General features: G+C 42.7%; 1 long non-coding RNA gene across 1 annotated transcript; it reads left to right on the top strand.

The window, feature by feature from the left end:
* The first annotated feature begins 2202 nt into the window (after positions 1-2202).
* On the top strand, positions 2203-5577 carry LOC120607033 (uncharacterized). Its single transcript, XR_005654036.1, has 4 exons — positions 2203-2237; positions 3586-3656; positions 4121-4145; positions 5293-5577. It is a non-coding gene; the product is annotated as an uncharacterized LOC120607033 (long non-coding RNA).
* Positions 5578-7041: the final 1464 nt, after the last annotated feature.

Raw genomic sequence — 7041 nt, 5'->3', positions numbered from 1 at the left:
CAATATTATTTATGCCAAAGACACTAGCGTCATGTATGAATGCATGGATGCTGAAATGGTCTTGTACATTAGAGGAAGTGGGAATTTGGCCAGGCTTTAAGAAGGGCAGGAGGAATCAGAACCCTGTCATTGAATCTTAGCATGCAATTTAGATGCTATTTGATGGATTAGATTCCCTTGAGCTAGACCATCAAAGGCTCTATTTCCCTTTCTTGCCTGATTCTTTCCTTGGCCTTATTCCATCCACCAATGAGAATGTCCCTGAAGACACTCAGTCCAAACAGTTCACCACCCACTTGCACATTCTCTAGCTCCACAATGAAATTGAGCAGAGCTCTCTGAGACAGTCCTGAGCAGCATCACCAATAACTGATCGTGACTCTGTCTTTCCCTAGGTCCCTCTACCACCAGGGTGCAGAAGCGTTTTCGTTTTCTTTCCAATGTGGAGGTCCCATCTGCTTTCATGGTAAGAAGGCCTTCCATCTTCAGAAATGGAAATGTTGCTTACTTCTTTTTCAATAAAATGACAATCTGAAAATGTGAACATGTACCTGCTAGATGATAGAGACAAGGTACTCGGTGGGCAAATGACAAAAGAGAGTCTATGACCACCTGAAAGCTGATTCAAGAGGGTATTCGAAAAGGGCAGCATTACTTACAGACTGTAGGGTCATAAGCAGTGTCCTCTATAAAATAGTTTCCTGCGAGAAAAAAGAATGTTGTAATTGCCAAATCAAAGGGGCTTGAGATAGCTTCTATGAAGAGCTTAAGATTTCCCACAGGAGTTCTGTACATTTTCTCTTGTGGTCGTTGACTCAGGCAATGTTTCCCATCTGGTATCCTCGAATCATCAAGAGAACAGAAGGGCTGAGCAAATAGTGTCCAGGGGTATGTGATCCTCACAGTGTTTTCCTTTCTCTCATGACAGGCGTACGACAGACCCGGTATAAAAGGTACATATTGTTTAATCACTCACTCACTGACGAGAAAGCTAGGTGCTTAAGAAGATGGGCCATTCCTGCCGATTTGGTGTGGAAGCCCCTGTGATTCTGCAATCCTGCCCCAGCAATGAGGGTTAGGGGTGTAATGACAGAAAGTGGTCACACAGGAAAGTTCTCTGGTCAGTTGTTTAGTCCTCAGAAGCGAGGATAATATGTAGGTGTGAAGTACGGGTGTTTTAGACATTTGGGGTTTTTATGTGTTTGTGTGGTGTGATAGTGAGTGAATGTGAGTCTGCGTGAGACTGTGTTTTCTCAGGAGATTAACCCACTCACACAACACAAGACATGCTTTCATCTTCTAAAGAAACCTCCTCACTACTGTATACTTTACATTATTAACTCCTTCTTTCCGCTCCCCGACTGTATCTGGACGTTTGTTACTAATCCATCTCCTCAGATGGAAGTCGTGCAGTGAAGAATGGCCGAAACCTTTGACCTTCTTCGTGAAAGAGGCATAATGTGACTCAGGTGTGAGTCCTTAAGTTGATGCTCTTGACCACTGTCCTGTACTCACCACTCTGTCACAGGGTCATTAGTCACAGAGCAAGGGAGTTTCTGAATCTGTGGCAATGCCTGGAATCGCATACAGCCCATCATGAATGGGAGGCCCCCGTGGTCGCGCAGTCTAGGGCAGCCATAGCTGGATCGAGCAGCCAACTTTGCCGTAGTCATTGGTGTGAAAGGCACCTGCATGGTCCACAAGCTTTTGGTTCGCTCTAAGATTCTACAAGGTAAAGGCTCCACGTAGCACTGTAAACATCTGTCAGAGCTGGAGTCGCTCCTCAGTCTCTGTCCCAAAGAAGTTAAGAATCAGGGCGATCACATCACAACACGCAGCTTCTAAATGAGTTTGACATCTCAGAGACCAGAAGCAGTCACTGTGCTTTGCTGTGTCTCTAGAATGGCTCAACTAAATTAAAGTAGTCGCCCACAAAATCTATCTGGTGGACATTTGTTGTCCACACCAAAATGCATGATCTCCTTCAGTCTAATTTGGCTGCAGGAGGGTCATCTGCTTAGCTGTGGAGAAATTATTCCAAATTGCCCTGTTGTCTTCTGCCAGCAAGATATGTAGTGTTCTCTGTATTCTCATGCATTTCACAGGCCGCTGTATGGAAGAGGAATCAAGAACAGAACATGAACAGAATATTTATGAGAGAGGAAGCGAGAATCGGGCTCAAAGAGTCCGTTTCTCACCACAAGTCACGGAACACTTTATAGACCAGGAAGATGAAGGTACTGTGGAAATAGTGCTCACGAAGGCACTTGCAGAGAAATTCTTCAGTGTCTCATATTTAAGTGGCTATGGCAAAATGGCTGTCATATTTATGTTTTATTTCATGGATACAAACACACATGTATTCAGTCCATCAGGGGTGCAGTCTCCATGGAGGTCAGGATGCAGAGGTCTCTAGTTCATGTTCACACATTAGCTGATTTTGCGACATCATCTGAAAACTCCCTCCCTGATAGACGTTATTTAGAACAGGTTTCAATTAACACGTAAGTTAACTAGATAATACACAAAAGTCCTGTATTCTAGTTCCCGTTTCTCCTATTAGGAATATCTCACATTTTTACGATACATTGGAGAAAATGAATGAAAAGATATCAATACATGTTTATTAAGTAAAAGTCCATATAGTCTATAAAAACTTACTCTTTGAGCTCTGACATTCTGTGAGTTTTGACAGGACCATTTTATCTCATTTCACAAGTAGTGTCTCATACATACACCAATGTGCATAATGGCATGATTCACAATAGTCAGATGGTGGCAAGAACCCCTAATTTCTTCAAGTATTGAATGGATCAAATGTGGTGTGTGTACCTAGTAGGATACTATTCAGGCAAAACACGTGTGTTCGATTTTAAATAGGGTATAATATAGATAGTCACTGCAAAAATGTTGGGCGTGTTGACATCAGGCCTACAGAGAAAAATCATTTATGATTCCACTGATACGAGGATTCTGAAACAGCCCAATTCCTAGAACCAGAAAAGAGGAGTCACAGGTTTGGAAAGAGGGTCAAGGCAGAGTGATTTATTCCTGGAAATATTTTGGGTCTGGACAGCAGTGATGGGTCCACAGCACTGTGAACGTAATCAATGCTATTCACCGATGTAGTCGCAAATGATTAAAAGCAGCATAAATATGATGTAAAGTTCATCATATTAAAAGTAAAATATGAAATATTTTTTATGCTGAAGACACTAGCGTCATATATGAATGCATGGATGCTGAAATGGTCTTGTACATTAGAGGAAGTGGGAATTTGGCCAGGCTTTAAGAAGGGCAGGATAATCAGAACCCTGTCATTGAAACATAGCATGCAATTTAGATGCTATTTGATGTATTAGATTTCCTTGAACTAGACCTTCAAAGGCTCTATTCCTCCTTCTTTCCTGGTTCTTTCCTTGGCTTTCTTCATCCAACAATGAGAATGTCCCAGAAGACGCTCAGTCCATACTGTTCACCATCCACTTCCACATTCTCTAGCCCCACAACGAAATTGAGCAGAGCTCTCTGAGACAGTCCTGAGCAGCATCACCAATAACTGATGGTGACTCTGTGTCCCCCTAGCTCCCGCTACCACCGGGGTGCAGCCACTTCCTAGATTGCCTTCCAGTGCGGAGATCCCATCTGCTCTCAAGGTAAAAATGCCTTCCACCCTCAGAAATGGAAATGTTGCTTTACTTCTTTTTCAATAAAATGACAATCTGAAAATGTGAGCATGTACCTGCTAGATGATAGAGACAGTGTACTAGTTAGGACAATGTCGAATGAGAGTCTACCACCACCGGAAAGCTGATTCAAGAGGGCATTCAAAAAGGGCAGCATTACTTACACACTGTAGGGTCATAAGCAGTGTCCTCTACAGAGCAGTTTCCTCCGAGCAAAAAGAATTTTGTAATTGCCAAATCAAAGGGGCTTGAGACAGCTTTTATGAAGTGCCTCAAGCTTCCCCACAAATGTTCTGTACATTTTCCCTTGTGGTAGTTAACTCAGGCACTGTTTCCCATCTGGTATCCTCGAGTCCTCAAGAGAATAGAAGGCCTGTGCGAATAGTGTCCAGGGGTATATGATCCTCACAATGTTTTCTTTTCTCCCATGACAGGCGTACGACAGACGCAGTGAAAAACGTACGTATTGTTTAATCACACAGTCACTGACGAGAAAGCTAGGTTCTGAAGAAGGTGTGCCATTCCTACCGATTGGGTGTGGAAGCCCCGTGATTCTGCAATCCTGCCCCTGGGATGAGGGTTAGGGGTGTAATGACAGAAAGTGGTCACACAGGAAAGTTCTCTGGTCAGTTGTTTAGTCCTCAGAAGCGAGGATTATACGTAGGTGTGAAGAACGGGTGTTTCAGACATTTGGGGTTTTTATGAGTTTGTGTGATGTGATTCTGAATGTGAGTCTGCATGAGATTGTTTTTTCTCAGGAGATTGACCCACTCACACAACACAAGACGTGCTTTCATCTTCTAAAGAAACCTCCTCACTACTGGACACTTTACATTATTAACTCCTTCTTTCCGCTCCCCGACTGTATCTGGACATTTGTTAATAATCCATCTCTTCAGATGGAAGTATTGCAGTGAGGAATTGTCCAAACTTTTACCTTCTCCGTGAAAGAGGCATATCGTGACTCAGGTGTGGGTCCCTATATTGATGATTTTGATCACTGTCCTGTACTCACCACTCTGTCACAGGGTCATTAGCCACAGAGCAAGGAGTTTCAGCATCTGTGGTCATCCCTGGAAGCGCCAACTACCTCCCACACACAGCCCATCATGAATGGGAGGCCCCAGTGGTCACGCTATATTTGGATCTAACAGCTTACTTTGTCATACTCATTGGTGTTAAAGGCACTTGTAGGGTCCACAAGCTTCTGATTAGCTCTAGGATTCTACAAGGCTGAGGCTCCACGTAGCACTGTAAACATTTGTCACAGTTTGGGGACACTGCTTAGGCTCTTTCCCAAGGAAGTTAAGAATTAGGGCGAAAACATCACAACAAGCAGCTTCTAAATGAGTTTGGAATCCAGGAGACCTGACGCATTCACTGTGCTTTGCTGTGTTTCTATAATGTGTCAACTAAATTAAGGTATTCAACCTCAAAATCTGTCTGGTGGATGTTTCATGTGCACACCAAACTGCACGATCTCCCTCGGCCTAACTTGGCTTCAGGAGGGTCATCCGGGTAGCAGTGCAGAAATTATTTCTAATTTCCCTGTGGTCTTCTGCCAGAAAGATGTCTATAGTTGTATGTATTGTCATGCATTTCCCAGGCCGCTTTAAGGTAGAGGAAGAAAGAAGAACAGAGCCTCTTCTTTATATTTATCGGAGGGGCAGCGTGAAGTGGGCGGAAAGAGTTCGTTTCTCACCACAAGAGACGGCACACTTGATCGACCAGCAAGATGAAGGTACTGTGGAAATAATGCTCACTACGGTACTTCCAGAAAAATTCTTCAGTGTCCCATATTTAAGTGACTATTGCAAAATGGCTGTCATATTTATCTTTTATTTCATGCGTATAAACACACATGTATTTAGTCCATCAGTGGTGCTGTCACCATGGAGGTCAGGAAGCAATGACAATTCACAATCTGCTCATGTTCAGTAGTAAACGAGGTCTCCAGTTCCTGTTGACACACTAGCTAATTTTGCAGCATTATCTGAATACCTCGCTCCGTCATAAACGTTATTTAGAACAGGTTAAAATAACACAAAAATATGCTAGATAATACACAAAGGTCTTATATTGTACCTCACATTTCCCATATTAGAAATATATTACATTCATAAGATACATTTAAGAAAATGAATGAAAAAGTATCAACACATTTTTATTAAATTAAGGTCCATATAGTCTACTAAAACTTACTCTTGTGCTCTGACATTCTGTGAGTTTTGACAAGACCCTATTATCACATATCACAAGTAGTGGCCCTTATTATTATCAACGGGGTTCATAGCAATAGTCAGATGGCAGTGTAAAGAACCCCTTGGTAATTTCACTGTCACCTGTTGCATGGGATCTGGAAAGTGTCCCACCCTAGTGGTACTATTCATTCAAAAAGGATTTTCAAATAGGGGTACTACATAGAGGACACCGTAAAATTTGGGCTTATTGACATCAGACGTACACAGAAAAACAATTTATGATTCCATTGATATGAGGTTTCTGAAAAAGCCCAATTCCTAGAAACAGAAAGGAGAGATGACAAGGGTTGGAAAGACCGTCAAGGCAGAGTGATTTATTCCTTGAAATGTTTTGGGTCTAGATAGTAAGGCTGGGTCCACAGCATTGTGAATTTAATCAATGCTATTGACCGATATAGTCACAAATGATTAAAAGCAGCACAATAGGATGTAAAGTCCATCACAATAAAAGTAACATATCCAATATTACACATGCTGAAGACACTAGCATCATGTATGAATGCGTGGATGCTGAAATGGTTATGTAACATTAGAGGAAGTGAGAATTTAGCCCGGCTTTAAGAAGAGCAGGAGGAATCAGAATCCTGTCATTGAAACACAGCATGCATTTTAGATGCTATTTGATGGATTAGATTCCCTTGAGCTAGACCGTCAAAGGCTTTAGTTTCTCTTTCTTGCCTGGCTCTTTCTTGGCTTTCTTTCATCCACCAACGAGAATATCCCAGAAGGCTCTCAGTCCATACTGTTCACCACCCACTTCCACATTGTCTAGCCCCATATCAACCTAAAGCAGAGCTCTCTGAGACAGTCCTGAGCAGCACCACCAATATCTGACAGTGACTCTGTATGCCTGTAGCTCCGTCTGACACCATACTGCAGGAGCTCTCAGACACCATGGTTGGAGAGGTTCCTGACACTGTGGTGCAGGAGCTTCCCGACACCATGGTGGAGGAGGTGTTTTACACCGTGGTGGAGGAGCTAAGAAGAGAAGGTCTTGATGACAAGGCCCCAACTACTACCAAGATAAGAAGTCCTTCCACCCTCGGCAATGGAAATGTTGCTTTCTTTTTTTTTTCTTTCCATAAAATTGCGAT

This window comes from Pteropus medius, unplaced genomic scaffold (genome assembly GCF_902729225.1).
Source record: "Pteropus medius unplaced genomic scaffold, Ma_sr-lr_union100, whole genome shotgun sequence".
NCBI classification, from domain to species: domain Eukaryota; kingdom Metazoa; phylum Chordata; class Mammalia; order Chiroptera; family Pteropodidae; genus Pteropus; species Pteropus medius.
Note: the sequence above shows the minus strand (reverse complement) of the source record. Positions and strands in the feature narration are given on the sequence as shown.